General features: G+C 42.4%; 1 protein-coding gene across 6 annotated transcripts in view; it reads left to right on the forward strand.

Annotated features, from left to right (window-relative positions):
• TPST1 (tyrosylprotein sulfotransferase 1) overlaps positions 1-17232 on the forward strand; it is a 186580-nt gene that overhangs the window by 44295 nt on the left and 125053 nt on the right. For 3 of the 6 annotated variants that reach the window (XM_081053036.1, XM_081053041.1, XM_081053040.1), the window contains exon 1: positions 5624-5858. The exons of 1 other annotated variant lie outside the window; for it this stretch is intronic. The gene's annotated coding sequence lies outside the window, so the exon portion shown is untranslated. Of the gene's footprint in view, positions 1-5623; positions 5859-8661; positions 8746-17232 lie in introns of those variants that run through there. 2 more of the 6 variants (XM_081053037.1, XM_081053039.1) reach the window with 2 other exon arrangements.

Below are 17232 nucleotides of genomic sequence, written 5' to 3' on the forward strand. Positions count from 1 at the left end.
ACTGGTGACACATAGTCCCAGGCCTTGATGGCTGAGTCTGAGTCCAGAGTTTGGAGATAACATCATCTTCAAACAGACCAGACCCCAGAAAGTGATGTCAGCCCTCAAACCTGCCTGACCAACTCCCCCTTTCCTATATTTGAAAAAGCTTACCTGACGTTAGGTGCAGCTGCCTATCAAACTGTGCCCCTGTGGCCCCCCACACCCCTGCCAGTCTTTGTCTCCTTACTACCTGGGACAGCCGTCATCTTTGGACATTGCCACGGGCATTTTTTTCTTTTCCTAACTTTAATGAAACCCTCATTTACTCTCCCACTTTATTGAATCTTGTGTGGATGCTTTCACCTTTTGTGAATGACCAGGGGTTAATTCCATGCCAGGACAGAAACCACGCCTGGATGTCATGTAATCTGTTTTGTCATAACAGGAACTAGAGGATGCTCTGCTTCCAGTCTTCAGCTCAGCACAATGAGCTGTCTGGCTGGTTTACCCAGTGAGCAGTGGGCATTTCCTGTATCTTGGGTCTGCAGTGCGTGAGGGTGGCCACTGCTGGGCTCAGGAAGCCCAGCTGGTTGGTTACAGCCTGGGCATGAGGCCCTCCCTCCCTGGCAGGAGTTGCATGAAGAGGTATTTTTGGAAGGTGCAGGAATTCCACAGCCATTTGGAAAATGCCTGCTCGTAGGCTGGGCTGGATTCTCGTTTTAAAATGATGATGTGGCCGAGCAGCCTGACCTAGTCAGTTTTCCTGGATCTAGGGGTGGGGAAAGTAAGGAGGCATGCTCAGTATTTCTCCATTTCTTGAAATTGTATCAGTTTTTTTTCTTCTTACACTCCTCTATCCCAAAAGCTTCCAGAGAATTGTGAGGTTATTCCTGCAGCTCATTTGGCTCTTGTGCTATTTGCAGGTAAGTGTTTTACCTTGTTCCAAATCAGCCAGGGCTTTCAGGTCACTTTAGGTTGATCGAAAGTTGACCCTCAATTCCCCATCAAGGCTCTGGAGTTCCCTCTTGTTCTCTTCTCTGTGTCCCGCTCTGCTTTGTCCTGGTGACCTTCCTTGTTAGCTGTAGCTTTTGCTAATTATCTAGCCATTCATTCACCCATCCATTCATTACTGCGAGGTCCTGTGCTTGGGAAAGATGGGGGGGCGGGCAGACAAACCATCTCCTGTCATCACCATTTCTGCCCTTACCCTTGAGAACTGCCTTTGTCCCTCTTTCTCCACTTCTTCCCACAGCCCTGTCTGTGCTCTCTGAAAGAGCTCTGCTCCTGCATTTGCATTGTTAAGGGAGTCTGTCCTCTGCTTTTGCTCTGTCCAAACCCCTTGCTCCTGACCCTCATTTCCAACTCCTTTGAGCTGAGACAGAGAATATAAAGTAGGACCTGGCATGGTTCTCTTCCCCAGTTTTCTGTTTCTGAGGGCCTCCCCATCTCTTCCATCCCCCACCTCTACACCATCCTCTCTCTATTCCAGATCTCAGGATGGAAATGCTATGAAGAGAGACCTACTGCACTTTTGTCCTTCCAAAAATCAAGTCAAAGCCAACAACCTACCAAATCAAAAGTTCTGGAGGGCAATGCTGCCTCTCTAGTTCTCCTTAAAGCCTAAGCATTGCTAGGTGTGTTGCACAGACTTTCTCTCCAGGAAATGTGATTACTGTAGTAAGGGGTACTCATCTACCTTTGGGCAGGCGTTCCTGGGAGTGAATCCCCAGGTAGAAGCTGTGTAAAGGCTAGCAGGAGGGCAGCGGCTTCCAGCTTCCTGCTGGGGTGTCAGCACTTGGTACTTCCTCTCTTCTCAGGCCTGTTGGGGCTGCCTACGCTGTTTGGAAGAAACATGCTCTGAGCTGGTAGAATTGCCTATTGGTCAGGGGCAGAGCTGTCTCTGCCCTCGGGTGTGGTTACCTGAGTCTGAGCTATCATCTGGAAGAGGTAAGACTGGGAGGGAATAATAGACAGAGTATTAAGACTATGTGTCCTCAATATGAGGCTTATTAAATTACACAGAGATACAAATGTCATGTGAACCAGATGTTCACATAGGCTTAAACTGTGAGTGCTCCAGGACAGAATTTTGTTCTTAAAAAATTATGGATTTATTAATTTTGAATAGGTAATCCAAGCACATGGCACAAAATTTCAGAGTATATAGTGAAAAATAATTCTCTTTTCCACTCCTGTGCCCAAGTCCCTCAGTTTTCCTCCCAGACATAACCGCTATTGCCAGTTTATTGTGCCTCCTTCTGGAGACTGTCTCTGAAAGTGTGCACTTAAAATAAAACGGGCATATTATATACACTGTTTTTAACTTTGTTCTTTTCACTTAAAAGTATACTTTGAAGACTTTCTTCTTATTAGTACTGTGAAGGAGGGGAAAATTTCCCTCTTTTCCCTCTTAGTTCTTTTGGCTGGTCTAATAATCATATTGACATGAGACAGATTAACAGGAGAAAATAAACAAATTTAATTATGTATGTATATACAAGGGTTCCATAGGGACGTGGGGCCTGAGGACAAATTGGGCAGTTGAAGCTTATTTGTCAACTTGAGTTAAAGAAGAAGGGATGGGGTGCAGATTGTGGTTTGGGGCTTCAAACGGGAGGAAAGCAACTCACATGTTTGGTGAATAAATGTTTGCTGTGCCATCTTTTACAATGGAACACAGAGAGGACTTTAATAAAAGATTGCTCCTTGTCTCACACCTGCTTCATATTAAACTATATAGTTACTTATGATGATAGCTCTTTTTCTAGAACAGGTCCTCTATCTAAATTATTTTAGGCAGTTAGGCGGAAGGTCAAAGATTCTTCCAGAGTCTTTGGTTCCTAAAAGTCACTGGCTTAAAATAATCAATATCCTAAAAAAAGGCAAATTTGGGGTGGCAAAACTCTGCAGCCCCTCAGTACATATACCATATGGGTCGGGGCTAGATTTAGAAAGCAGAAAAATCTTGTCCCCAAATGACCCTGAGCTCCGTTTCAGATCAAGCTTCTGCCTGTTTGCCACAGTGTGGCCCCAGGGCCACCTTAAGCTGTCTTGCTCAGGGAGATATCCTGCCATGTGACAGGCAGGAAGCCAATCTCCCTGCCAGCTTTCATAGAAGGAAATTGTGTCCCCTGTTCTTACCCTCATCTGGAATTTGTTCTCAGAATTTAATACATGAGATACAGGTGTTAGCCACTCCCCACCCCCTGCCCACTTGGATACTCAGTTCTTTTTTGAGGTCTTATGGGTTGGTGAAGTATTTTCTGGGCAGTGTGAATGGAGGTCATCTCAGAGAATCTGCATTTCTGGTTTTTGGAGAGAGGCTGGCAGGGGCTGTTTTTACAGGATTAATGACCAGTGATGCTGGTAGCGGCTTCAGGTCATTCAGGTCAGGGTAAGCTCTTTTCTTGAAAGGGTCTGGAATGCAGAGGTGGAATGGGACATAGCCCTTAACATGAAAAGCTGGTTGAATGACTTTGGGTCTATCCATAATGACCTCGTAGAGTGTTATCTCCTTCCTTTGCTTTCCCCTTGCTCTCTGCCTACTGACCTTGCTGAAAGCTTTCTTTTGATAAGCGTTGTAATCCTAGTGGTCCATTTATGCTGCCCCAAAGCAGCTCGGGTCAAATCATCTTCATTTGAATTAAATGTTCCAAAGAATAATATCATGGTGGGTATTGCTTTACGTTTCCTCAGATGAAATTGCTTACAAGATTTTGCCAACTGAATAAAGAAAAAAGCAAAGTTAGATATACTGAACCTTTGTTCTTCCGCACTAGAGCTAGGGGCTTCCAGAGGTTATCTCATTCGATCTTTTTTTAAATACCAGTTTTATTGAAATGTAATTCACATACCATAAAATTCACCTACTTAAAGTACACAGTTCAGTGGGGTTTGTTTTTTTAGTGTATTCATGCAATTGTGTAATCATTACCATAGTCAATTTTAGAACATTTTCATCAATCACCTCAAAAGAAACCCCATACCATTAAGTCACTTTCCATTTCCCCTCAACCTCCTCAGCCTAAGGCATCCACTTACTTTCTGTCTGTAAAGATTTGCCTATTCTGGACATTTCACATAAATGGATTCATACAACATGTGGTCTTTTGTGACTGACTTCTTTCATTTAGCATAATATTTTCAAGATTCATCCACGATGTAGCATGTATCAGAACTTTATTCCTTTTTATGGATGAATAATATTTCATTGTGTGGATATGCTTCATTTTGCATATCCATTAATCAGTTGATGGACATCTGGTTTGTTTCCATTTTATTGGCTATTATGAATAATGCTGCTATGAAAATTTGTGTACATTTTCTTCTCATTAGACAGCAGCTGTCTAAGGTACATATTCTATAGACCTCATTCTATAGATAACAAAAATCCTTCCAGGATGATAGACAGCAATTTTGAACATAGCTGTTAGATTCCCGAGTGCATGCTTTCCCCAATCTATGTTCATAGAATTGAAATAATTGCTTTGACAGAACCTGGTGTGGATATGTCTGTAGGAAGTATCAACCTTAGAAATAAAATTGTTATTTTACCAGCAAAACAGGTTTATTCAGGAATAGTAGCGGAATTACAGATCGAGACGTGCAAGTTATGGCAAACCATGGGCAAGAGAACAGAGGAGAAGAGAATTACTTTATAGAGAAAAAGGAGGAAACTGAGAGGGGGAGCCGAAGGGAAGTCCATTGGAGGACAGGAAGAGTTCAGGGTGCTGACGGCTACTCATTGGCTGGGTTGTTGCTGGGTAAGAAGAAAATCTTCCTCCTGCTGGAGTAGCAAGTAAGCTTCTCTTTGTGAGAACCCCTTAGCTTCTTCCTCTGGGAATCTGCAAGGTGCGGTGAGTGTTTAGTGCCTGAGTGCTCCCCCTTCAGGGCTTCCCGCCTTCATTTTTAATTGAGATTGCCTTTATTTATTTTCACAGAAAGAATTGTAAATGTGAACTGTTAATTTTCCATAGTGAAATTTCAGCCCTCTCCCCATTGTCTCCCTCCCTTGTTTGCCCTTTCCTTCTTTCCTAGTTTTCACTTATTTCTTTCAGGTATCAGTTCCCATTCCCTGTAGTAGGGACAGAATTTACTGACTCACTTACACTTTTGGTGGAATGGCATATTGTTCGAATTTGATATTTGCATTTGCGCGTTATCTCCATTTCAGTGAAAGCTCTGCCGCCAGGAGCGGGCAAAGAAGTGGTATGTGAGGCAGTGGACGTGTGTGGCGGGGTCTCCCTGGAAAAGCTCGTTTGCTTGCTCTATCGCACGGTTTCACGGATGAAGGCCACACACGTGAAAGGTTGGGGCTGCGCTTGGGCCGCCACCTGCCCGCAGCCTCCTCCAACCAAGCCGGGCCAGGCACAACGATGCCCGGGCAACAACCCACCCAGGCAGTAGGCGCCCTGGGAGTCCCTGCGAGGAGCGCACAGCCGCAGGGGCGCGGAGTTGCCCTCCACGCCTCGAAGTCAGACCCACCCCCGGCCCTCAGAGCCTGCAGGACGCGGCGCAATTCGGAGCCCCGCCTCCCTCGGTGGGTAGCCTGCGGAATCCACGAATCAGAGAGAGCGACTCATCATCCGGGCCGGGCGCCAGGCAGCCAATCGCCGCACGCGTGTGATTCCGCGGTCTCCCGGGAGGCCGGGGGCTGGCGCTGAGGCGACGACAGCGGGAGTCGCTGCTGAGGCGGCTGCGGGCGCGGGTCGCGTCTGCGCTGCTGTGCTGGGCCGGGCTGGACTAGCGGCTGCCGGCGCCTGGCGGTGAGGGCGGGCTCCCGGGGCGGGCGGAATAGCCCCCACCTAGGGCGGTGGGAGAAGCGGCCGAGCCCAGGATGCTGGGGAGGCGGTGCGGCGGCTCCTCACTCATCCCAGGTAAGGGGGACGCCGCGCTCCCTGCGGCTCCGCTCGGAGCGCCACCCGGCCCCGCTGCCCGCCCGCCGCCGCCCACCTGGCTCCGAGCCCCGGCCAGCTCTGTCCTGGCATCCCTTAGCCCCACGTCGCTTTTCGCCGGCTCATCTCCGGGTCTGTCCCGGCAGTTGTCCAGCCCCGCCCCCCCCCGCGTGGCGCCCCGTGCTGTGGCCCGCCCGGCTCCTGCACGCGCCCCGCTTCCCCCGGCGTCAGCGTTTCCGGGTCGCCCCCGCCAGGGTCGGCCTCCTGCCCCCTCCCCGCCTCTCCCCTCCCGTTTCGCGGTGCTGACACCCCTTCCCAGCCCTGCAGTCCTGGGCGCTTTCCGGGGATGAGACTCCATCCCTCCGGGGCCGGACTTTTGCCCTACCTCTGCCCCGGCTTCGCTTCTGCGGCCTTGGCCCCATCCCTGCCCTGTGCTGAGTCCTCTCTACGTTTCACCCCCTAACCCGTTCCCCCATGTGCCCCCGCTCCGATGCCTTCCTTTCTTAACTCACCTCCTCTCCCCTCAGTTTCATCAACCACCATCGGTAACACGTTTTCCTGTCTTTTACACTTAAAACTTCAGACACTTGAACACTCTCTTGTATGCCAGACCCATAGTTTTGATAACTTAATTCGTCTTTAAGTGACCAGCAGCCATAACATGTGAAGTCCCTCACCAGGAGTCTGGCACACAGTAGGCCTGGCACGTGGCGGACGCTCACGCGTGTTGGTCTTTTAGACCTGCCAGGCCTTTGTACTCTCCAGATGGCGGTAGCAAGAGGTCCAGTGTTCCAAGGGGATTACCCACTACCTGGAGAGTGGTATAGGCGATGGCAGGACGAATTAGTGAACTCCAAGTGTGATAGAGATGAAATTGTCAGTTATTTACTCACTCCGTGTATTCAGAACTGAGTAATCTTTGTGTTATGTGTTTTATGTTTTATTATGTTTATATGTATTGCTTTATATTAATTGGTTTTGTAGAGGATTCTGAGTGAGCTTTGCAATATAATTACCCCCATTCCACTCCACGCCATCCAGTGTTTACTGAACCTTTCTTTTTCGGAAAGAAAGCCTCCGCCTCCTATCTGAAATAGCGTTTTATGTAAGAAATGTTTAATGTGTTTATCTCTCAGCTGGATAGTCTAGTTTTGCAGTGAATTTTCATCCTTTAAGAGTGGAGGAATCAGGTTTAGATTTTTTGGAATCAACTGCTGAAGAGGTCAAAAATGCTTAGGAGAGACAGTTCTGACAGGTTCTCTAAGAGTGAAAGAGTAATTACACCCCCACTCCCAATCTTTCTGGCTATCAGGAAATAGGTATAGCCCATTTCCCCAAAGAGTAATATAAATTTGACTTTTTAAAATTATGAAAGCAATGTTACTGGGCTCAAGCCATTCTTGCCACATTTGTTGTGATGGTCTCCAAGCCTGGATGAATCAAACAGTTGGCTTTTTTCTGCTCCTGGGATCTCCAGAGCAGGCTGAAGAAAATCACGGAACTGAAGGTGCTGTTCTAAACTTCTGGCTTCTAACTTCACTCTCACTCTCTGACATGCTTTGGCTTACCCCCCAGGTTCCTCTTATGTACGAAAACTTAAGTGGCTGTTTATAGGTTTTTACCATGCTTCTCTTAAGTCTTTGTCCTACTCTTGACTTCTCTTCATTGCTTATTTTTCCTCCTGCTTCACAGAAGAAATAGGTGGGCATCAGCTATGAACTCTTAAGGGTCTGTCATTTTTCTGTGTTCCTCCTGTACCTCTCTGATTTCTGGTTTTCTTTTGTTTTATCAGAGGAAGAGGGGTCCTCCTTTCTAAGGCTGACATCTCTGATCTCCCTCTATATTCTCAATTTTTCTCAGCCTGCATCATGCTCAGATTTCTACCATCCAAAACAAACAAAAAGATAAACCTTCCCTTGATGCTTCCCTCTTTTTTTTCCACTCTCAGATTAATGTGGTATTCCTTAGGGTTTCATTTTTGGTTCTTTTCTCTGTTATTTCTAATTTTTTTGGTCTAATTACACTTCCTTTCATGGTTTCAAATAGCACCTGTATATTTATGGTTTTCAAAGATGTATATCCAGTCCCCATTTTTCTTGAACTTCAGATGTTCCTTCTTTTCATCTGTCTATTGGATAAATATACTTGAATATTTGATACTTCAAACTCTGTTATCTTTTTCTTCCCCTTCCCCTTCCCCTTACTCATAGCCCCCTCAAGCACATACATCATAAACACTCCTATTTTAAGGTCTTCACCCTAGAAACCTTAGAATCCTCTTCTTTTCACATTAAGTCTATCGCAGATCCTAGTGTTCCTACTTGAAATCGTTTTCTTTCTCTCCTCATTGCCAGAAGATTGGTTCACGCCTGGGCTGTGTTTCTCCTGAACAGAGTCAGTCAGTCATTTTCAATCCAGGCACTATAAAATCACCTCGGATCTTTTAAAGGGTAAAGCTGAAGGGGTCAAGACATCCACAGAGATTCTGCTTCAGTCAGTCTGGTGTGGTGCCAGACCTTGTCATTTAAAAAATGCTTCCCATGTGCTGATAATATGCAGCTAGGGCTGAGAACTGGGCTGAAAGCTTGAAGAGGGAGTGATAGAACCCTCAGGAATTATACTATTGAACTCATCCTTTAAAAATCAGGGTATATGTCACGTTTGTTGACATGGTGAGTCGCTTAGTTTCCTGGTATTTTGTACATGTACCTTATTAAAGTACATGCACTGATTAAAGTACTTAATCACATTTAAATTATTTCTCATGGGTCCATTTTTCTCCAAGACCAGGAGTTTCTTGAGGTCTGGGACCATGCCTAAAGGAAACTGTTTGTTCTACACTACGCACAACAGTTCTGACACTAAATATGTGAGTTTTCCCCCCACATTAAGCAATTCTGCAACTCTCCAGACAACAACTGGGTGTCCTACAAATTAACTCAGTTATGACACTAACTACCTGGAGTTTGTACAGGACCTCACAGATCAAGGAACTCAGGCTCGCGGAACTCAGGAAAGCTCTTATCATTATCCATTTATTATAAAGGCTGTAACTCTGTAGTAGTCAAATGGAAGAGATGCATAGGGCAAGGTATGTGAGGAGAGACATGGAGCTTCCCTGCCTTCTTTGGGTATGCCATCCTCCCAGAATGTCTGTGAGCTTGCCATCCTGGAAGCTCTCCCAAACCCTTTAGTTAGGGTTTTTATGGAGGCTTTATTACACAGGCCTAATTGATTAAATCACCGACCACTGGAATTAACTTAATCTATAGTCCCTTTCTCCTTCTCAGAGGTCAGGGGTTGGTTCCTGTGGTAACCAGCCCCCAACCTCCAAAATAATGATGGAAAGGGGGCTCATTATATATAACAAAAACTCACTCCTATCAAGAAATTCTAAGGATTATAAGAGCTCTGGGCTAGGAACCTGGGACCAAGACCTAATATATAATCTATAATAATTATATCACAATGCCTTATTTATCATTTTGTCACTGACTTGTACAGTACTTAGTATATATTAGAAACTTGATAAAAATTGATTGAATGAATCAGTTTGGTAAATAATGTAAAAAGCTTGAATTCACAGTTTTGCCAGCTGACCAGCTGTTTCTTGGCTGGCTGTTTAACAGGTCACTCACATTTTCAGTCATTCTTGCCTCTTAAGTGTTTAATCCATTTACATTAAATGTATTTATCATTACATTAGGATTCATGTGTGACATTTTGCTATTTGCTTTCCATATGTCTTATGTCTTTAGTTTCTCTATTGCTCCATCACTGTCTTCTTTTGTATTAAATGTTTTCTAATACATATTTTAATTAGCTTATTACTTATTTTATAATTTTTCTTTATTTTCCTGGTGATTACAATTAATATCTTAAAACAACTTACTTCGGATTAATACCAACTTAATTTCAGTAGCATGCAAAAATTTGCTTTAATAGAGTTCTATTCATTTCCCCTTCCTTTGTGCTCTTTGTCATTCAGATTCCATATTTTACATAAAAAACCCAATGATAGTTTTAAAATTGTTGCTTTGTGCAATTGTCTTTTAATTCATTAGGAACAGAAAAGAATTACAAACAAAACTATTACATTTTTATTTATGTGATTATCTTTATTGGTGTTGTTTATTTCTTCATGTGGATTTCAGTTACTGACTGGTGTCTTTTCATTTCAGCCTTAAAAACTCTCTTTATTTCTTGTACAATAGCTCCTCCAGTGATGAATTTTCTGTTTTGTTTAGTGGGGAAGTCTTAGTTTCAACTTCATTTAAAAAAATTTTCTTTCATTTTTTTCAATTTTTTTCAACAGTTAACATTCAATATTATTTTATATTTCAGGTGTACAGCTTAGTGCTTAGACATTTATGTAATTTACTAAGTGATCCCTGATAAGTCTAGTACCTGCCTGGCACCATAATAATTACTACATTATTGACTATCTTCCCTATGCTGTACTTTACATCCCCGTGACTATTTTGTAATACCTATTATACTTAATCCCTTAATCTTTTCCACCCAGATCTCCACCCCCACTCCCCTTTTGCAACCATAGTTTGTTCTCTGTATTTGTGATTCTGTTTCTGTTTTGTTTGTTCGTTAAATTGTTCTTTAGATTCCACATGTAAGTGAAATCATGTGGTATCTGTCTATCTTTGTCTGACTTATTTTACTTAGCAAATATCCGCTAGGTCTATCCATGTTGTTGCAATGTTAAGATTTCGTTCTTTTTTATGGCCAAGTAATATTCCATTTTATATATGTACGTTTAATTGGATAATTCTTTATCCAATTATCTATTGATGGACTTTTGGTTGCTTCCATATCATGGCTATTGTAAATAGTGCTGCAGTGAACATAGGGATGCATATATCTTTTTGAATTAGTGTTTTGGATTTCTTTGGGTAAATCCCCAGTAGTGGAATTGCTGGGTCATAAGTTAGATCTGTTTTCAGTTTTTTTGAGGAACCTCTATACTGTTTTCCAAAGTGGATATACCAATTTGCAATCCTACCAACAATACATGAGTATTCCCTTTTTTCTGCAACCTCGCCAACACTTGTTGTTTGTTGATTTATTGATGATGGCCATTCTGACGTGTGTGAGGTGATACCTCATTGTGATTTTAATTGGCATTTCTCTGATGACTTGTGACATTGAGCATCTTTTCGTATGTCTATTGGCCATTTGTATGTCCTCTTTGGAGAAATGTCTATTCAGGCCTCTGCTCATTTTTAAATCAGATTATTTGCATTTTGGTGTTAAATTGTATGAGTTCTTTTTAAGTTTTGAATATTAACTTCTTAATCTGATGTATCATTGGCGAATATCTTCTCCCATTCAGTAGGTTGTCTTTTCATTTTGATGGTTTCCTTCATTGTGCAAAAACTCTTTAGTTTGATGTAGTCCCCTTTGTTTCTTTTTTCTTTTTTCTTTTTTTTTTAAACTTAGTATTCTTTTTTTAAGTTTTTTTTTTTTTAATTGGGGAAGGGGAACAGGACTTTATTGGGGAACAGTGTGTACTTCCAGGACTTTTTTCTAAATCAAGTTGTTGTCCTTTCAATCTTAGTCGTGGAGGGTGCGGCTCAGCTCCAGGTCCAGTCGCTGTTGCTAGTTGCAGGGGGCGCAGCCCACCATCCCCTGCAGGAATTGAGGAATTGAACTGGCAACCTCGTGGTCGAGAGCCCACTGGCCCATGTGGGAATTGAACCGGCAGCATTTGGAGCTAGGAGCACGGAGCTCCAACCACCTGAGCCACCGGGCCGGCCCTGATTATTTTTTCTTTTGTTTTCCTTTCCCGAGGAGATATATCAGGAAAAATATTACTAAGAGTAACGTCAGAGAGTTTCCTGCCTATATTTTTTTCTAGGAGTTTTATGGTTTTGGGTCTTACATTTAAATCTTTAATTCATTTTGAGTTTATTCTTGTATATGGTGTAAGGTGTTCTAATTTCATTTTATTGCATGTATCTGTCCAGTTTCCCCAGCACCATTTATTGAATAGACTGTCTTTACCCCATTGTATATTCTTGCCCCCTTCATCATAGATTAATTGACCATATAGATATGGGTTTATTTCTGGGTTCACTATTCCATTGATCTGTTTTTATGCTAATGTCTGTTTTTATGCCAGTACCACTCCGTTTTGATTATTGTAGACTTAAATGTTTGGTATTACCTAGCGTGACACCTCCAACTTTGTTCTTATCTCTCAAGATTGCTTTGGCTATTTGGGGTATTTTGTAGTTCCATATAATTTTAGGTTCATTTGTTCTAGTTCTGTGAAAAATTTCATTGGTATTTTGATAGGGATTGCATTGAATCAATAGTTTGAGTAGTATGGACATTTTCATGATGTTAATTCTTCCTATCCAGGAGCATGGTATGTGCTTCCATTGATATGTATCTTTTTCGATTTCTTTCTTCAATGTCTTACAATTTTTTTGAGTACAGGTCTTTTACCTCCTTGGTTAAATTTATCCCTAGGTATTTTATTCTTTTTGATGCAGTTATAAATGGGAGTATTTTCTTAATTTCTCTTTATGATAGTTTGTTATTGGTGTATTAAAATCTAACCAATTTCTGAATATTTTGTATCCTACTACTTTACTGAATTCATTTACCAGTTCTAGTGCTTTTTTGTGTGGAATTTTTAGGCTTCTCTCTATGTAGTCTCTTGTCATCTGGTAATGACAGTTTTACTTCTTCCTTTCCAATTTGGATTATTCAATACTATCTTGAATAAAAGTGGTAAAAGTGGGCATCCTTGTCTTGTTCCTGATCTTAAGGAAAATGCTTTTAGCTTTAGACCATGGAGTATGATGTTGTTATGATGTTGTTACGATGTTAGCTGTGGGTTGATCATATGTATGGCCTTTATTATGTTGAGAGATGTTCCCTCTGTTCCTACTTTGCTGAGAGTTTTTATTATAAATGGGCACTGGATGTTGTCAAATGCTTTTTCTGCATCTATTGATATGATCATATGATTTCAATCTTTGTTTTGTTTATGTGGTGTATCACGTTAATTGATTTGTGGGTATTGAACCAACCTTGTATCCCAGGAATAAATCCCACTTGTTCATGGTGTATGCTCTTTTTAATGTATTGCTGAATTCAGTTTGCTAATATTTTGTTGAGAACTTTATACCTGTGTTCCTCAGGATAATTGGCTCATAGTTTTCTTTTATTGTAGTGTCTTCGGTTCTTGAAACAGAATAATGTGTAAAATGAGCTTGGGAGTATTTTCCTTTAATTTTTGGAATCGTTTGAGTCTGATAGGTTCTAATTCTTTGAATCTTTGGTAAAATTTGCCTATGAAGCCATCTGGTCCAGGACTTTTGTGTTTTGGGAGTTTTTTCATTCCTGACTCGATTTCATTAGTTGTCACCACACAGCAGCGTAACCATTTGTTTCCTTCTACCTGCCCCCAAAGAAAAGAGAGTCTGTAAGATGGATCCTTTCAGGGACTTTGCTAAACCTTGTGTTTGCACCTTGTGCCTTCCTGTTTGGTCCCAGAAAGATGACTGGACAGTCAATGACGAGTAAGATTTTTTGTTGAAGGAACAACTCAAGCCAGACGCAGTCGCATGGGGACCAACAGGAGAACCCACAGAGTTCACAGAGGTGGGCACAGTCCTCCACATTCCTCAGGCTAAGGAAAGCCTCAGCCTCTGTGGCTGCATTCCTTCCCCAAACCTGCAAGGGAAGTGATTCAGTGAGGTGCTCTCCATCTATTCATATGCATGTAGGTTTTAAACAATTGTCTCTGATTACTTTTAACAAGCACTGTGGTGATAGGATTGATTACATTGAGGGTGCTCTGATTCAGCTCCAATAAAGATAAGCTCTTAGAATTGAGCTTTTCCAGTGAGCTGCTAGATAGGTTAAATAGTGACAGTTCTTTGGAGATGTGGTTTTGAGGAGTTCCTAACTTCTTATTCCCCCTGAAGTGGCCAGTGGGCTGCTGTTTTTCACAGTTACCATGTATGTGGGTTGTTAGTTTCCAAGGCTTCCACAGAGCTGGGGAGAGAGAATAGGGCAAATTAAAATGCCATAAATCTTATTCTGCTTACTGAAAGTCAGCTGGTTTTCTTGAATACATGCTTGTTGGATTGTTGCAAGCTTTTGGATAATTTTCAGATTCCTGAAAACATTGATTTTGTATTTTTGCCAGTGTTCTCATTACTTTTATGGAGTATCAGACTTTTGGAATTCCTTACTCTGCCGTGCTGCTGGATATGCTTCCTCCAGTCTTTTTGTATTTATGTAGTAGAAGGGGTTCATGCATTACATTTTATCTGATTGTTTAGATTACTGACAATTCTGCCTTTATACAATTCTATTTTTACAGTTTTATTTGCTAATATTCCCCTACACTCTGGCTATGTCCATTATTTAATATCTTCTGAATGTGTGCTATCTTCTTCCACTTTGAGGCTTTCCATGCTAATTTCTATCTTTCATATATTTTTATTATCTCTTGGGACCAGATCTAGTTCTTCATTCTCAATCCCATCTATATGAGATCTTCAGGGACTTGCAGAAAGTGTGCAAATATGCTTGGTGCTCATTTATGCAAATAAAGTATAATGCATACGTGGATTTAGAATTTTTTCTTATAATTAGATTTAAGATGATTATAATAGGATATTTCAAAAGCTAGATGTACTTTTAAAATCATATAGTAATGAAAGCCTTATAACAACAATATCATGTAGTCTTAAATTCACTTAATTTGCATTGTTGTTGCTTTTGGTTCACACCAAGCCAAATGTCTGGGAAGCACCATGATACAGCCATAACAGTTTTAGAGTAAGACCTGGGTTCCAACTTGGTCAGCAGTTTGCCAAGTAGCAGTACCTTAGGAGATCTACTTATGCTTTCTGAACTTTAGTTTCCTCATGTGTAAAATGATTCTAGGATAGAGGTGTTCCTTTTAATTTTGATTTGCTGCAGTGAGCATAAGGGATTACAGAAAAAATTTCTGATTCATTCGTAAGGAGAGGGTGAAATGATAGAGGCAGATGAAATAGACTCTGATCAATAGAGTGGATTAGAAGAGCAAGAGTCAGGGAGAAAAACAGGAGGTGAACTTTGTACTTTAGTCTTCCAAAATATAGTCAAACCATATATTAACACTGGAACCAAGAGGGAAGACCATTATTCTAATCATAGGAAAATGTTAGCTCTCTGGGGTTTTAATGAGAAAATTTTAGTGGTGTCCCTCAATGCATATTTATTGAGTGCTCAATATGCATGTAGCATTTTATGTTATATGCCATGGTGAAAACTGAAACGGATAAGGTATAATCAATACCTTCCAAGAACTCACAAGTAATTACACTCATAGAAACTAGTTACATTAACTTATTGGCAACCAAGAATCCATTAAATGGATTTCTGGTAAGATAGCAGAGTAGGTAAACACTATGCTTGCCTTCTCTCGTGAACACATCAAAATTACAACTAAAATAAAGAAAAACCGTCATTGAGAATTGCCTGAAGTCTAGCTGAACCTAAGTCTTACAACCAAGGCCATACAGAATAAGCCATGTTGAGACTGGTAGGATGGGTGGAGACGTTGAATGGGCTGGTCCCACACCCACCTATGGCAGTTTAAAACCAGGAGGGATATCTCAGCTGTAGAGGTCCCCCTCAGAGGAGTGAGGAGTCCCACCTCCACACTAGGTTCTGCAGCCCAGGGTCCCAGTGGTGGGGAGAGAAGACCCCATAACTTCTGTCTGTGAAAACCAACAGAGATTGTGGCTGAGTGAGATGGAAGATGGCTGGAGTTCCACATGTTCCTGTTAAAGGGCTTATGCATGGACTTACTTGTTGATGGGCTCATGCTCTTTGAACTCCAGGGACATATGGGGAGGAATTGAATTGATTAGCTCCAGGAACTAAATTGTTTGGAGGGGCTGCTTTCTCCCGGACACAAGTGCTGGTAGAATCTATTGTTCTTTGTTGAGCCCTCCCCCCACTCAGTGTGCAGACTCAGGTGGCCACCATATCTGAATTTCCATCAACTTGGCTAATTCCAGTTGCTCAACCCTGGTGATTCTCTGAGACCCCACACCACCCAATTTGTGGGCACACCCAAGCCACTTTCAGTGGCTTTTCCATACAAACAGCCTATCTTGGCTCATGCTTCAGACTTTCCTAAAATCTTTCAAAGGTTCACAAACCCCAAACAAGTAGCATCTGGCTTCAGCATGCCCCATACTTCTTGCTGAACAGCCCCAAGGCTGGCACTTGTGGTAGCTGACCTTGGTTCACAGCTTAGCCTCTCCTAGGCATTTCTAAACCCCGTGTGGGTGGCAGCCATCTGCGGATTGCTTTGTGGCTCATGCCAGGTGACCGTAGGCAGGGCACAGGCTGCAGCTGAACTTGGCCTGTGGCGGGGCACCTCCCAGGAGACCCTGGGCCCAGCATGCCCAGTAGCCAGCTTTGGACTGAGCTGGAGCACCACCCAGCCATATCCATAGAGGACACACTCTAAAGGCAGTCTGGGCAGGCACCAGAGCCTCACGAAAGCAAATCCTGCTCCACAGGGTCAGCCCCTGCACCATAGCTCCTCCACTGATGTCACAGCCAGTTTTTAATATCAATCAGCCTGACGGTCAGTCCCTCCCATTGATGTGCAAAGGCTCAACTATAACAGGAGGGTACACACACAACTCACACAAGGGACACATCTGGAGCACCTGGCTAATGTGACCAGGGAAACTGCACTACTGGGCCCCACAGGACACCTACTACATGAGGCCACTCTCCCAAGACTAGAGGACAAAGCAGCCCTACCTAATACATAGAAACAAAACACAGGGAGGCAGCCAAAATAAGGAGACTAAGAAACATGTCCCAAATGAAAGAATAGAACAAAGATCCAGAAAAAGAACTAAACAAAATGGAGACAAGTAATCTACCAGACACAGAGTTCCAAAAACTGGTCATAAGGATACTCAGTGATCTCAGGGAGCACTTCAACAAGAGATAGGAAACAAAAATAGAGATGGAAGACATAAAAAAGAACTAGTCAGAAATAAAGAATACACAAACAGAAATGAAGAATACATTACAGGGAATAAATAGTAGATTAGTTGAAGCAGAGGATCAAATCAGTGATTTAGAAGATAAGGTAGAAAACACCCAATCAGAACAGCAAAAAGAATTTAAAAAATGAAGATAATTTAAAGGGCCTCTAGGACATTATGAAGCATATCAACATTTGCATCACAGGGTTACCAGGAGAAGGAGAGAGAGAGCAAGGGATTGAAAACCTATTTGAAAAAATAATGACAGAAAAATTTCCTAATCTGGTGAAAGAAATAGATATACAAGCCCAGGA

This window comes from Rhinolophus hipposideros (assembly GCF_964194185.1).
Source record: "Rhinolophus hipposideros genome assembly, chromosome: 7".
NCBI lineage: Eukaryota > Metazoa > Chordata > Mammalia > Chiroptera > Rhinolophidae > Rhinolophus > Rhinolophus hipposideros.